The sequence below is a fragment of the Nannospalax galili genome, unplaced genomic scaffold (assembly GCF_000622305.1).
Source record: "Nannospalax galili isolate Female #2095 unplaced genomic scaffold, S.galili_v1.0 scaffold182, whole genome shotgun sequence".
Lineage (NCBI taxonomy): Eukaryota > Metazoa > Chordata > Mammalia > Rodentia > Spalacidae > Nannospalax > Nannospalax galili.
Window position 1 is genome coordinate 1,428,464 of NW_008348662.1, and position 15,794 is coordinate 1,444,257.

Below are 15,794 nucleotides of genomic sequence, written 5' to 3' on the forward strand. Positions count from 1 at the left end.
TTTTAAGAGCCTAGAGAGATAGCTTAGTTGGTAAAGTGCTTGCTGTACAAGCATGAGGGATTAAGTCTGGATCTCCAGCAACCACATAAAAGCTGGCACAGAGACATGCAACTGTCATGCCAGCACTAGAGAGGTGAGAGCAAGTGAATCCCTGGAGCTCATTAGCCAGCTAGCCTAGCCCGACTGACCGGCTCCCGGTTCAGTGAGAGACCCTGTATCAAAAAATAAGGTAAAGGCTTGTGTGGTGGTATACATCTAATCCCAGCACTCAGGAAGCAGAGACAGGCAACTCTCTGTGAGACTGAGGTCAGCCTGGCCTACATAGTAAGTTCCAGGCCAGCTACAGAGAGACCCTGTCTCAAAAAAAAAATGGAAGGAACAAAAAGACAGAGACAAGGAGCACAAAACCAAAACCACAGGCACTCTGACTAGTCACCAGTCAATTGTCATGAGCCTTGTACAGGAAAACTGCCACAGCAAAGGACTCCTTCAACTGTCTCAAGGCACCAGCTTAAGTGCAATTTCTCTTCTTGTCCATGACACTCAGCCCACTTCAAACCAACCCTCAAACAGACCAGTCTGCCATTGGGAACTGCCTTTGATACCTCTGTGCTTGAAGAGCTCTATTCCTGCTTGTGGGTCATAAGACTTATCTTCTGGTCCCCTACAGACTCTCCCCTGCTTCTATTTAAGAACTCTGCTTCCATCGTCAGGACAGCCTCTCTGAACTCTGTAGACTTTAGCCATTTCTTAGCCATTGTATAACGTACATTTGTATATTATTGTCAATTTGTGTAATTAAGATTGGAATAAAAGAACCTATGATTGGCCAGGGCCAGCTGTCGAGTAAATTAGGGTCAGTTGGCAAACTGCAGTCAAGGAGGTTGATGCAGTTAGTGAATTTATGGTTATCCAATGAATTCTGACAAAAACTAAGGTGGAGAGTGATTGAGGAAGATACTAACACTGACCTCTGGCCTTCACCTGCACATACAAGTGAATAAGCTCACATGAACACAAAGATATACTATACTACACTACACACACACACACTACACACACACACACACACACACATGCACACAGAGAACATTTTAGAGATTCACACTGAAACATTTATGGATAAGATATGAGGATTTGCTTTAAGACAATGCAGGGAGAGAAGAGGGGAGCGGGGGCATATTCCTAACTTGAACGCATGCATGAAGAGTATGAAAATGAACAGATTAATGTGGGACAGAGTCAGGAAGATGTGAATGTAAGTAGTAACTGGCAGCTGGGTGGGACCTGCAGCTCCGCAAACAATGCCTGGAAATTAGCAGGTGCGCAGTATCTGTTGAGTAGACACTAAATGGACACATCCATCAAGGAATGCTTCCCACTGAACTCTGAGTGGAATTTTAAAGGCAAGGAGAGTTGTGGCAAGGAGAGATGTAGATAGCAATGGGTCCGATGCTAAGGCAAGGTCTTGCTCAACCTCTGGCAGCAATTCTCAAACGGTCATTCCCCACTCCCAATCCCAGGGGTATCTGGAATTGAGTAGGGGTGTCTCTGAATGTTGTAGTCAAGAGGGAGATCATGTAGATACTTAATGCCTATCATCAGGGATGCTAATGTCCTTTAAGGAAAGTCCTTTGTACATGGAAGAACTGTCCCCTTAAAGTGACAAGGTGGACTGCAGAGAACCACTGCAGCGAAGTAGGAATCAAGTCAGAGCTGAAAGAAGAGGCAGAGGGGACACGGGCTCTGAGGCCTAGCAGAAGGGACTGAGAAGAAATCAAGAGGAACATAGTAGTTTCCATAAGTGGCACAACATGGATTTAGGAAAGACCATCAAATGTTGACCTGGAGATTGAGTCCAATGTCCTGGGGCCATTTCACCCCTCCTTTATTATAGACCTTGAATACTATCTGTCACCTGCACCTCGGTTTCCAAACTGCCCTTCCTGTCTCAGTGGGACATGGAAGAAGCCAGTTAAATGGTGTCTCGCTACTATAGACAGACAGTGCTGTCTGTTCCTTGTTCCCTGTGTCCTGACATGCCAGCACCACAGAATTCCTTCAGAGAGGAGGTCCTCTGTAGATCTTGGTGAATGCGGAGGGAGGGGGAAAGAGAAGCTCAAGGTGCCAGCTGAGGTACCTGAGATGTCATGCTGTGCATGTTCCCCACCCCACAACTCTCCTCAATAGCCAGCCCAGGAGTGGCTCACTGAAAGCTTCCCCAGGTGATGGGTGGCCACCACTGTTCACAGGTTTTCTCCTACAGGGTTCTTTTTTCACTCAGAGCTTACTTTCGGCAGGGACACTTAAGAAGACGCTAACTCCACTTCTGATTCTGGCTGAATACCCAAGAACTCCCCTGAAGAAAGGTGGAATGCATTCTTAGTGTGGACTCTTCACATCTTTGCAGGAGGCGTGGGGAGACAGACTCTTCCATAAGAGATGTGACTAAAAGTCCAGTCTGAATTTCCCCTAGCCCTAGGAAAGGCTGGCAACATGGGATGACTCTTTTCTTCCTTGCCTCCAAATATTCTTCCTGCTGACTTTTATTATAGGGAAACTGTGTGTGTCGACGTGGAGCCTGTTAGAAAATGATTTAAAGAGGAAAATAGAAACAAAAAAGCAAGAAACTGCTGTGCACCCACTGCTCATGAATTGGTGCATCCCACGTGGGATGCAACTAGGCAGGATCATGTTGGCCAGATCTATTAGAAGCGGGGTGGGAAGCTGGGGCCAGGATAGCTTTCCTTTAGCAAAACCACATGGTGACTGGCTTAGAGGCTGGGCACCCATCAGTCACCAAGCAATGTCTTTCTGTGATTTGTCACTCTTCCAGTCTGTTGACATGATGATGTATGTTACCACAAAGTCAACACTGTGGTACTCAGCACCATCAATTACCTGCACTGCTATTATTTAATGCCTGATTTTGATTGTGGTTTTAATCTGCAACTATTTTACATCACTAAATACTTTACATAGGATCATCACTGTCCATAAAGAAAGGCAATGATACTGTTTAACATTTTAAATCATTCCTTCAAGAAAAAAAGAGCTGATGTTGTTAAATTGAAATTCTATGCTGTATGAAAGCAGAGACTTTCAAGAGCCTTTTCTGCCTACTCTCTTAAAAAACTTCAGCTTTTGCACACTATTTTATTTTACTGTTGGAAAATAATTAAAGAAATAAACATTGGGATTAAACAACCAAGAAAAAAATTACTTAGTTGACTCATGATTGAAGCCTGAAAAACTACTCGTAAACTAGATGAATTGCCCAATTTCATTCCTTCAAGAGTCATATGTTACAGTGACCATATTTTTCTTTCTGTCTCTCATCATCTCTTGCTTGAAGCTTTCCTTTGATTCAGTTCTCAGCAAAATCGGTTGAGAGGGTTAAGAGAACGCTTCACTGATCTTTCCTGAGTGCATTATTCATTCATGAATGACTCTGAAGCTCAAGTCTATAAGACAAAACAAGTTTTCTGCCAGAAATAGTCATTTTCCAGACTCCCTCAAGAGATGACATTTTTTCTCTGTCTTTATTATAACAAGGTTGGTGCTTGGAAATATAATCAGTAGATATTCTGGTTCTAGTATATGCTAAATGAATTACAAGTCACAATCTGTTATTGAAGGGAAATCAAAGAGGAAATTAAATGCCCTACTGTAATTCGGTCCTGTACAGGACAAGTCCACAGACACTGGAGTGGGGAGTAAAACAAAGGGAAAGGAAAGGCTGAAATTCAGAGGCAGCCCAGAGTGAGCCAATGTCTTGATGGAAACAGAATTAATATCTGGGCATATATATAATTTAACCTGAACCACCTACTGTGTGTAGGCACTGGGTTTGGCTTCGGTGATAGGCAAAATAGATAAAGTCTTTGCTACATCTCTTTGAGTCTGAAGGTGAGGCAGACATGAGAAAGTTCCCCCCAAAACCTGTTCTGATTACGACGGCAGTGGCTGAGGAGGACAGCATGTGATGGAAACAGAATACTGAAAGGACAAATGCTGAAGGAAGGCTCACCAAGTAGAGAATAACAAGGCCTGAAGGACAAAGGAGAGCTAACAGATCAAAGAAATGGGGGTGGGCGAGGGAAGAAGGGCTGGAGGGTGAGGGAGCACCTTGGCAAAAGCTGTGGCAGTGGTAGATCCTGGCTCTGCTGAGAAACTGTAGGAGGTCACTACCATGCAGCTGAACAGGCTGTGGGACAGGGACAGAGCAAGAGGAGGCCAATGTCAAGGGCTTTGAGGGTCAAGTGCAGGATTGAGGATATTATCCAGAGGATAGTAGGAAGTCGTTAAAGACTTTACATGGATGGAAGCTAGGCAAAGTCTACTTGTGTATTCTACGTAACTTGAAATGAGAAACAAAAGGTGAGGGGGGGCGAGATTGGTGATATGCCTTACGTTTTCAAAAGTCACTCTGGCTTGTCTTGTATGGTGATGTGTTTGGAGAGGAAGGGACAATATTTGAGATTACAATGATCCAGGCAAGAGGAGCATCTGACAACATTGAGATGGAGAGAGCCTTGTTATACTTTGCAGATCAAACTGGGGGAATTTTCACTGATTGGATGTGGCAGGTCAGGTCAGGGTAGTATGAGGACCAGTTTTCCAGCCCGAATACCTGGTATGGATGGTAACCTTTGGTAGAGATGTGAGACTAGGGATACTGAAGCAGGCATAAAGATGGAGTTAGTTTTGGGCATGTGAAGTACAAGCTGCCTATGGATATTTACATGCAAATGTTGACATGATAGCTGGAGAGATTAGTCTGAAGCTGTTAATCACAAATCAAAGAAAAATACTGTGATGGCTAATCTTGACTTGACATGCCTGGGGAAAGGGATCCTTAACTGAGGAATTGTCTCCACCACAGTGGCCCATGGGCATGTCTATGAAGCATTTTCTGGATTGCTAACTGATGTAGGAGGGTACAGTCCACTGTGGGTGGTGCCACCCCTGGACAGATGGGACTGGGTTGTATAAGAAAGGTAGCTGAGCTGGGAGTGGTGGTATACACCTTCATCCCAGCAACTGGGAGGAAGAGGCAGGCAGATCTCTGTGAGATTGAGGTCAGCTTGGTTTACATAGAGTTCCAGGCCAGCTGAGGCTACATAGTAAGAAAAAAAAGTAGTGGAGTAAGTCAGATAACAGAGCTCTCCTTTGTGGTTTCTGCTCTAAGCTCCTGCAGTGAGTGCTTGCCTTGGCGTCCCTCGATGATGGAAGATGAAATAAATCCTTCCTACCCGCCTCCCCCCAAGTTGCTTTTGGTCTTGGTGTTTATCATGGCAACAGAAAAACAAACCAGGACAAATGTTAGTAAGAGGGTGAGGTAATAGCTCAGGCGGTGAAATGCCTGCTGCACTAACATGAAACCTGAGTTTGATCACATTACTTGCCCAGAATTCACATTAAAAAAAAAAAAAGGAAAATCTGAGCACAGTGGCAGGCACTTATAGTCCCAGCCCCAGGGAAACAGAGACAGGCAGATCCCCAGGGCTTACCAGTTAGTCAGCCTAACCTAATCTGCAAGTTCCAGGCCAAGTGAGAAACTGCTTCAAAAACAAGGTACACAGGACCTCAGGAATGATACCTGAGGCTAACCTCTGGCCTCCTCCCCCACATGCTGTGGGCATGTGAACCCCCCACATGTGCACCTGCATCATGTACACATCAATGAACACTCCCTCCACACAGCAAAGCTCTCTAATACTAGTAACAGTCATACAATGGACGCACGGCTTGAAGTTCTGCATCTACAGTTTGCTACTGCTCTAAAGGAAGAAAACTTACGATCCAACTGGTTAGAACACAGTTTTTCATTCCAGATGAAAGAAACCCAACAGTATCACATTTAATAATACTGACAATAATGATACCCAAAACACATGCATGTATGTGTGTATGAATATGTGTAGAGGGACAAAGTGAACTAACGAGGTGGGGAAGGTGAGAAGAGAGGGCGAGAGGTCTGGATTATGCACAACATGAAATCATAAATGTATAAAATCTTAACAAAAGAAAACCTTTAAAAAGACATTTTTAAAAAAGAGGACTCTGATATAGTGATTTTAGTCCTGCTTCATGTATTGTGGGATGCAGCTGTCTTGAGAAACCCATCTTGAAAGTTGAGAATATTCTAAGACAAGCATGCTTTCATTGGACCTAGCCTATGGAATCTTGCAGCTCAGAGCACGGGTCACTGTAGGATACTGCTTGGAACTACCTGGGTGCCCTAACCTATTGCTGCTTGACTTCCCAGCATCCTGAGAGAGGATCCTAATGTGGATTACTAGCTTGAGAAAAGATGGAAATCCAGAATTGGAGGTGTAGTGTCTACTGAATGCATTTGCTTTCTTACATTTGGAAGGTCAAATGGCTCTAAGTCACTTCATTGTAAACGAGGCATCCCCTATATCTGACCAGTGCTATCACAGTCAGTCTTGGTTTATCTGGGTTTTTCTGTTAGCTGAGATCCACTTGCATGCCTTCACCACTAAGAGCCACACCGTACTTTTCCTTTTGCAAGCTGACTTGTACTCATTAATTTTTTCCATAGTTCAACTTCCTTCTACAGCTATTAGCACATTTTATGTCTCACTAGCTTCACTTTTATGCCGTTTTTCATTTCACTAGTAGATGAACTCTTGTTTTTAATGTGTTTCCATTTCATGTTTTTAAAAACACATTTAGCAATATCTGTAAGACAAAGGAAACATTCTTTCTTTACATTTCTCCTTGATACTGTTCAATATTTTTCATTTCCAGATACTTAGAAATGCTGGTTAAGAAGCATTCTGTTCAGTAGGTGTTCTCCTTATCCTGTTCTGTCCTGGGGTCGGGCAGAGTCAGGGAGGACAATCTAATTTAACCTCTTATAAGAACACTTGGAGAGTGACAAGGGATGCTAACCAGATGGCAGTCAGAGGAAGGAGAAAACCTGCCGTGGTGGGTACCCTGGACTGTCTGGTTGCTCTAATAAAGACTGCTCTGTGCAAACACTGCTTGTTCTTCATAAAACCCACATTGAGAAAGATCATAAGGACAAGCAGAATTTCAGGGGTGTCAGAACTTGTCACTAAAGAAAGCCAACTGCTGAATGAGGGCAGCAGAGGACAAACCACTTCAGTTCTCTGTGTCAGAGGCAGGATATTTACAAGGTTTTCTGGTTCTTTCCAAATGCTCCTCCCTTGATTTAGAGGCAGCATAAGCTTCAAGGTCTAGCTCATTCTTTTACTAAGTGGCCCTTGAACTCCCGAGTTTTCCTTGATGCTCCTCTCCTTGTTACTCTGGGTCTGGAGCAACAGTTATTGCTGGGTCCTTTCTTCTCCTCCCTGGGGAGCTTGCCATCCCCAAGGTGGCACTTTTAGATTTGAATCCCCAAGTTCTCTTTAAGACCACATAAGGCAGAGAGATTATTTTAGCTCACTCTTCATCAGAAAGCACTTCCTTACCATTGACAACATTTAGAGGCTGTAAGTAGGGAAATTTGGGGCCTGACAAACACTATTATTTGCCACTGTTTCCCATATGAGGTGATAAAATATGTTTTTCCAGATTTGATATTCTTTCTCTATTATACTTTCATTAAAAACTAATGCTTGCTTTCCTCTTTCAAGAAAGCGTACCTGTTTTTTTTTTCTCCTTTACACTGTATTATTTAGATTTGTGCATATTCACTAAGAATTCTATTTGTTTGTTTTGCAGGGTCTTACTATGTAGTCCTGGTTGGCTTATAACTCACTATGTAGACCAGGCTGGCCTTGAATATCACAGAGATCCACCTGCCTCTGTCTCCCAAGTGCTAGGATTAAAGGTGTGTGCCACCAAGTCAGGCTTGCCTTGGACTTCTAAGAACAGTCTAGGAAGGAAGATCTACCCAGAGGTCAGTACTGAATAAGACCTCCTCAGGGAGAAGTCCTGTGTATACTAACACTTTTCACTTGTGGTGATGACCATATCTAGTGGCCTAATGTTCTAGCAACTGTCTGATACACTTCCTAAAGATAACCTTATTTCATATAGCACAATCTGTAGGCTGAAGATCTAGTCCGGATCAAACTGGGAAGAGTCAATAGCCCTTGAGTGACCAGAAATGAATGATTTTTGTAGGCTTCTCCAGGCTAGGAGTCTCCTGAGAAGAGCTGTGCTTAGGAGATAATCAGCCCCATACATGGAGAAAACTCTGAAAAACTAAAATGAAAATAACACTTTCCAAATGCATATCTGGACCAAACACCTGGATAATTAGCTGTAGATAAATCTTTTGCTGCAGGCCACCAGCCAAGCCTGGAGACAAGTGACAGCATACACTCCAAAGAGCAACCACTCTTGAATAGTGTCACTTCCCAAGGAGCTTTTGAACAAACAAAATTCCCAAACCCCACATCATTAAATCCACAGGACAAAGCATTGTTCCTCTGAGTTAAAGGAATGTGCTCTACAGAGAGAATTCCACTTCCTTTGCCAACTAGCAATCCTGCTGGAGGCTGAGCTGGAGAAGTGTGTCTCTCTCAGAGTTGGATGCTGGCCTCCCTGTGCTCCCTAAATGGAGGGCCTGGGTGGGCAGCATTGATATCCGCCACGAACAAAAACTTGGCTTAGGTTCAAAAATATTACTCTTTGTATGAATCCTACAATTTTAACAAAGACCATGGTTTCCTGTCTTTGTGCTAATTGTATGTTTTTCCACATTTAATGGATCCTTTAATTTTCATGTAATTTTCTCATTTTGCAGATTTAAGGTGCTGAGGTTGAAGTTTCTAAAGCCCAGGCTTACACAAATCTCAACTGAGCCCCTATGAGTAGGTCTCAAAAACCATTTTAGGGAACAGCATGTGGGCCTTTGCACATCTGTGGCCAGTGACATTTAAGTTAACTGACCATTTCAGTTTTGCAAATTATAGCTGATTAGCATGAACAAAAAGATTTTTTGGAGGGGTAAATATCTACCAATGTGTGTGCTTTCACAAATGCTTACACAGAGTGGTATAATACAATACCATAAAAGAAATTTTTATTTGCTTTTAGTGTTAGTAAACTTTTATTATAAAATGGAATTACTTAACTGAGCTTTAGGTCTGATAAACAAGCAGACCCTCTAGTTGAATATTTGCATTTGTTTCCTTCCTTGTGACTGATGGTTCAGGTATGTAGACTTTCCTAGGCAGGTATGACAAAGATCTGACAGTCAGGTGTCCTAAATTATAGTTATTGTAGTTCCATACAGAAAAGAAACCACTTAATCAATACTATCAAACTGGGTATTTAGCTCAGGTATACTATTGCAAGACTAAAAATAAAGATAAAAGGTACTCCTCTTTTTCTTCCTGTGTTCCTATTATGTTTAATATATGTAATATATTCTTCTGTATAGTCCTTTAGGGCAGGGCATTTCCTGGCATTGAAAATTGACTTAACGTTTTTGTGGTTAAATTATCATAACAAATATTACTAATGTATAATTCATGCTAACCAACAAGCCAGCATCTTGCATGGATGTGCGGCACTTAGTAGGCATTTATGACTATTTTTGGAATGATTTATGTAAGAATTGTTCAGCTCTTATTTGGCTACAAATACACTTCATTTCTCATGGAGGAGAAACTTGATTTTGGAGCCGTGCCCCCCAAACCTGGTCCTGATTACTGCTTCAACTCCTGTTTATATAATTCTACACAGTTTTGGCAGGATTCAAGAGCACATACCAGGGTGTTGGCTTTTATGAATCTCCTGGGATGCGAATGTCATGCTGACTGGGTGAACTCTGGCCACAAATCCCAGACAAGCACAATGACTCTCTATTCAGACTTGGCTGCCTGAATGCAGATTGACTCTGTGTGTAATAAATTTTCACAGGCCCAAAACCTCAGCATCAACTATGCTGAGGCTGAGAAGAAAAAATGCACCCAGGGAAGTGGAGTTGGGCTGAGAGGCTTCTATTTCACGGCTGTATTTTGTTCTGTTAATTCATGTGGTCACTGATTGTCATGCGCTGTCAATGCCTTTAGAGGCTCCCCCCTCCCCTTTTAAGCTCTGCTTTCTGTTATGCAATTGTCATATTAAAAAGAAACGGGGGAAAAATGAAGAACAGCAATCTGCTTTTAATAGTTTGTCTGAAACTAGTTGTCATCAGTGGCCTGTATAAGAACGACCAGAGAATCAGGATGGGACTGTATCTCTGCTGCTCCATAAGTGACCAAAGGAAACATGATGCACTAAGAGTTTGCAACTCAGGGCTCAGAACAGCCTCACCTGCAGTCCCAACATGCGGAGGCACTCAGCTTTAGATTCTTCCTGACAGACAAGGTTATTACTCTCTGCATTATAAATAAGAAAATAATTGCCTCTTTAGCTTGCAGATTTATGTTAATGACCTAGATATCTATTAAATTAATTGTATGCTCTCCAAATATTGATTGGGGGATTAAAAGGTAACTTTCCTTCATTGTGTGAGAAATCAATTAGGCCAATAGAGAAATTCCCCTCTACAGATTATATCCAGTGATCTTTCCTGTAAAATTAAAACAGTCAGTTTAAGTGGATAAACCATGCTCATTTAAAGAGAAAACTGCTCTTATATAATTAAAATGAAAAGACTGCCCAATCTGTGTGGATAATGTGATTACTGGGAGCTACAGGCATGCATGTCACCATTCAGTTTAGATCTCTGTTCCCTTGCTCTCCCTGGGCTATGGATTTGTCATCTTGGAAACCCTGCTCGCAGCTGACACTATCGGAGCTCTGGCTTGCCGAAAGTCTTAATCATGTGCCCCTTTCATCATGCCTTAGCTGTATGATTCCATCTAGGGGTTGGCTGTGACTAACTTCCTAAGCTTTCCCAGACTCAAGAGGCAGAGATCATCTTTTTCACCAAATGGTAAGACATGCACTATAATTCTCTCTCTTCTAAATCCATTAAAAAAAATTCCTTTAAAGGCAGAGTGCCTTCAGGAAGCACTTCATCTGCAGTCTTCTGATTCCTTTATATTGTTTCAGGGGACAATTAAATTGTTAAAAAAGAGCAACAAAAAGGAAATCAAACAAATTTGCTACATATGGGCTACATGTTATGCCCAGACAAGAAAACTGGTCGTCAGATCTTTGCTATTTCCAGTTTGAATCTCATCAAGTATAAAAAGTCCGAGAGACACCATGACAGCGTACTTCCATTTCAGCAGTGTTGGCCGGCTTTTCAAGTAAACCTGGCTATAGCCAAGGCCACAATGAAAATTCTTTCATCCTTGAAACAGATGGTCAGGTGAAACCTACTCTCTTGTGTTTTTTTTTTTTTTTTGGGGGGGGGGGGGGCTTTTGTTTTAGGGGGTGGAAAAAAACATGTAACCTTAGTATTTCTTTACTTAAGCCTGTTGAAGAAATGGGAATAAACATTTTCTTGCTTGAGGTGATGTAGAAAAACATGTAACCTTAGTATTGCTTGACTTAAGCATGTGTAAGAAATGGGAATAAACATTTCCATGCAGGTTGGATAGATGCTTTTCTCTCAAGTAGGTAGGTCATTTGTACATTCCTGTACAGTTGCTTTATGATCTTAGGTGTCATATTTTTGTCTTATCTGTCAGTATAGATGATGGTTTGAACTTGGAAAAAAAAATCAGTGTTCAATAAATAAAGGTAAAATAAAAGTCATCTTTGATTCTATACTAATTTAATGCGGCACTCTACATCTATTCATGCATCCATTCAACAGATAACATCTCTGCCATCCCATACATAGCATCTGTCCTCAGCAAACTTCCAGTCAAAAATAGAGGGAGCAGAGCCCTACAGATAACCCGAGGCAGCTGAGCCTGGCTTGTCCAAAGAAGACTGGGGTGGCTGAAGTGCTGGAAGGAGTCAGTGAGAAGTGGAAGAACTGGACAAGACCCCCTGTGCAGGTTACTGGTGGCCATGCTAGGAGCTTTGCATTTCTCTGCAGGAGGGATGGGAAATGCACTTCAGATTCTAGATCAAGAAATTACTTAGGGTCTGGAAAGATAGCTCAGCAGTTGAAAGCACTTGCTGCTCTTACAAAGGACCTGGGTTCGTTTCCCAGTACCTACACTGGGCAGCTCACAACTTCCTCCAGTTCCAGGGGATCAGATGCCCTCTTTTGGCCTCCATGGGCATTGAATTCAGGTGGTGCACATTTAGACAAACAGGCACACACACATATATATAAATAAAAATGAAAATTTTTAAAAATGAGTTGATCTGATTTACATTTTTAAAAAATCATCGAGGCAAAACTGTCTTATAGAAGATGGAGACCAAAGATGAGAGCTTTAAGTAGCCAGGCTGGAAAGTGGTGGGTAGACTGATATTTAATTTTGGAGACTGAATTTATAGACCTTAGAGAAGAAATGAGCATTTGGATGAGAAATAAGGAGTCACCAAGATTGAGTCCTGCATGTGTCTAGGCTTGAACAGTGGGCATCTAGCAATGCTAGATTTGGAAATGGGAACAATCACAAGACAAACATATTTGTGTGTGTAGGTAGAGGGGGTGGGCAAGATTTTAAGTTCAGTTTGGTATGGAATGAATTTGGAATGCTTTTGAGACAATCAAGTAGAAAAGTCAAGTAGTCTGTGGTTCAGAAGAGCGTTCTGAGATGAGGCTACACAGAAGTTGCAAGTACATAAAAAACAAGGTCAGGAGGAGGGATGAGGTCACTCAAAGAATGGAAGTAGAGAGGAAAAAGCAGAAATGAAAGGGACGAATACTGCCAGACTCTAAAACTCAAGACTGTGTGGAGATGGAGTAGTTAGCAGAACATTAGAAAGATAAGAGAGGAGGGAAATAGGCTAGAGGAGGACAAGGTTAGAGCCTTCAGGGAAGTGGTGAACAAGAGTGGTCAATGATCCCACCTTTCTGGTCAGACAGGAGATGCGAAGCAGCAGGTCATTTGGGTCAGTGGAGATCACTGGTAGTTCGGGGATCAGTTGTGGTAGAGAAGAGTTATCCTTAAAAGGGAAGGAAGGGGATAAGAACAAGTCCCAGAGGAACAGAAATTGGATGGCCTTTCGGTAGGACTGGGGACAGATGGAAGATATGAACAGGTGTGTAGATGTGGCGGGCAGAGAAGATTAGTTTTTTGTACTAGAAACCAGTCAGTCATAGTGTACACTGTGGAGATAAAAAAGATATAGGATAAGACACAGCTCATGTACTTGAGAAGCTAAGGCAGGAGGACTGCCTGGGCTACACAATAAGTTCCAAGCTAGCCTGGTCTAAAGTGTGAATCTCCCACCACACACACACACAAAAATTAGTAGTGGAAGGGATAAGCATTGGCATACACATAATGAAATGTGACACAGTGATGGAGTTACTCCAAATAGATGGAACATAGGTTACATATCAACAATTCTGAGTCAAAGAAACCAGATTCCAAGAGTACATGTTGATAAAGATCAATCAAGCAAAGCTACTCTGCAGCGTTAGGGAAAAGGGAAAAGGGAACTTTCTGAAGGTTGGTGACTAGAAGGGAACACAGAGACACTTTGGAGGCTGGAAATGCTGGTATTTCCATCTGGATACTGTTTATATGGGTACTTGTTTTTTAAATATTTTATTTATTATTTTTATTTTATGTGTATGAGTGTATTGCCTGCACATATGTGAGTGCACCTGTGTCATGCAATGCCGTGGAGGTCAGACGAGGGGTTCAGATTCCCCTGGAACTCGAGTTAAGGACAGTTCATAGCCACCATGTGGGTGCTGGGAATTGAACCCGGGTCCTCTGCAAGAGCAGTCAGTGCTCTTGACCATTGAGCCGTCTCTCCAGCCCAAGGTATTTGTTTTATGAATATTCAATAAGTTGTTTAATGTACATGTACTTTTCTCTGTGCATGTTGTATTCAATTACACATAGATGATATGATCATATTATTTATTGCTTATAAAAATGTTTGTCTTTTGTTTTGAGATACTGCACCAGCTGGTTTCAAACTCTTCGTCTCACCATCCTCTTGCCTCAGTTTCCCCAGAATCTGGGATTATAGATATTCACCATATGCCAGCTAATTGCAAAAATCATTTATAGATATAAAATTTTATATAATAAAAATCTTAAAAAGCCTGATGGATCTGATGACATGAACATGATGGGTGACCTCAAGTTCCAACGAAGTGGAAGGCTTGGGGATTATGATAGTTAATCTTCATTATCAGCTTAACTGGGTTTACAATCATCAAGGAGACACCCTGCTGGGCATATCTGTGAGGTATTTACAGAGAGGTTTAACTGGGGAGGGGAGACTCATCTTGAATATGTGGGTGGCACTATCTCATGGGCTGGGGTCCTGGGCTGAGCACTGACATCATAGTTGAAAAGCTGGGACAAACTCTGATTATATCTGAAAAAATCATGTAGGATAAATGTTTCAGCATCTTACAATGTCAGAGAAATATGTGTATGTGTGCTTCACGTATACACAGGCTACATTCTTTCAGGGGAAAAAATCTTGTCATTAGTCCTTTTTAAAAGTAGGGGAGTTCCTCTAATGCTCAAGGAACATTGTGGAAGAGGGAGTGGAAAGAATGTGAGAGTCAAAAGAGGAAGAAAGGGTATGAAATGCTAGCTTCAGGACATGATACAGCCGTTGCAAACATGATCTCATAGCAGCTGTGGCTACCTGTACTGGGAATGAACAACAATGGGTCTGTCAGCAGCCAAACATGGATTGGAGAGGGGTTCCTGGGACCCTAACCACCCCACCCTCCCACGCTGAACTATTAGCAACTAATAAACTGATAGATTCTGGGGTAGGGACAGTCACTGCCAACAGTTGTGTACCGAACAGTGAACCCACCATTCTGCAATGCATAGTTCCATGCCTGTGGCCACAGAGGTGGTCCAAGATAAAATCAGTGGGCCATAAAAAACAAAACAAAAGGCATGAATATAGGAAAGGAACCTGTAGAGAGGAGTGGGGGATGACAGGGGGTCAAGGGAGGTAAGTGGGGGATGAGAGTAACCAGAATACATCATACACATGTACGCAAGAGTCAAAGAACAAATTTAGTCAGTAAAACAATGAGAGGAATTACAATTTTGTGATTAGATCAGAGTATACGCATAGGCCCAAATAGGACAACTAATTAACTAATGTTGAAAAATTAACTTGTCATACACAAAACCATTGTCTGGAGTCTTATTTATGAAACAGGGATTACTATAAAAAATCATTCCTTAGACTGTTCCTTTTGCAAAAATAGTAAGATGTATTTACGTGGGGAAGAGATGCAGGAATATAAGATGTGAGTATACATTAACAATACAGTGTTTCCAATGGCTGTAGACTGGGAAGGGGCAGCTAATACAGTCAATGATTTAGTTGACTTTAGAGAATATGTACAGTACAACACTGATAGTGAATTTTCTTTTTTTGAGAGACTGTCTCCCTGTAGTCCCAGCTGACTTGGAACTCTCTATGTAGACCAGCCTGGCCTTGATATGCCTGCCTCTTCCAACTAAGGGCTGGGATTAAAGGTGTGTGCTATCATGCCTGGCTATAATGAGTTTTTAAAATAAGTTTTCATTGGAATTATTTTCTGAAAATAACTCTAGAAATGATTTAGTCTGAGAATACTTTTTTCTAATATAAACTATACACAAATTGCATGCTTGGCATGGCTTAATTTATAACTGTTCCTATCTTAGCCTCTCAATGGTATAAAGTACAAAGAGATGAAATAATTTTCCTTTAGTCACAGAGATGAGGAAACAAAATTAGAAATGAAGCTGGTCTACCTTTCTGCTAAGATTGATGGGCTGTGGGTA

The 15,794-nt window shown here is 41.9% G+C and overlaps 1 protein-coding gene across 1 annotated transcript in view; it reads right to left on the minus strand.

Annotated features, from left to right (window-relative positions):
• Aff3 (AF4/FMR2 family member 3) overlaps positions 1-15,794 on the minus strand; it is a 544,092-nt gene that overhangs the window by 82,765 nt on the left and 445,533 nt on the right. The window lies entirely within an intron of this gene.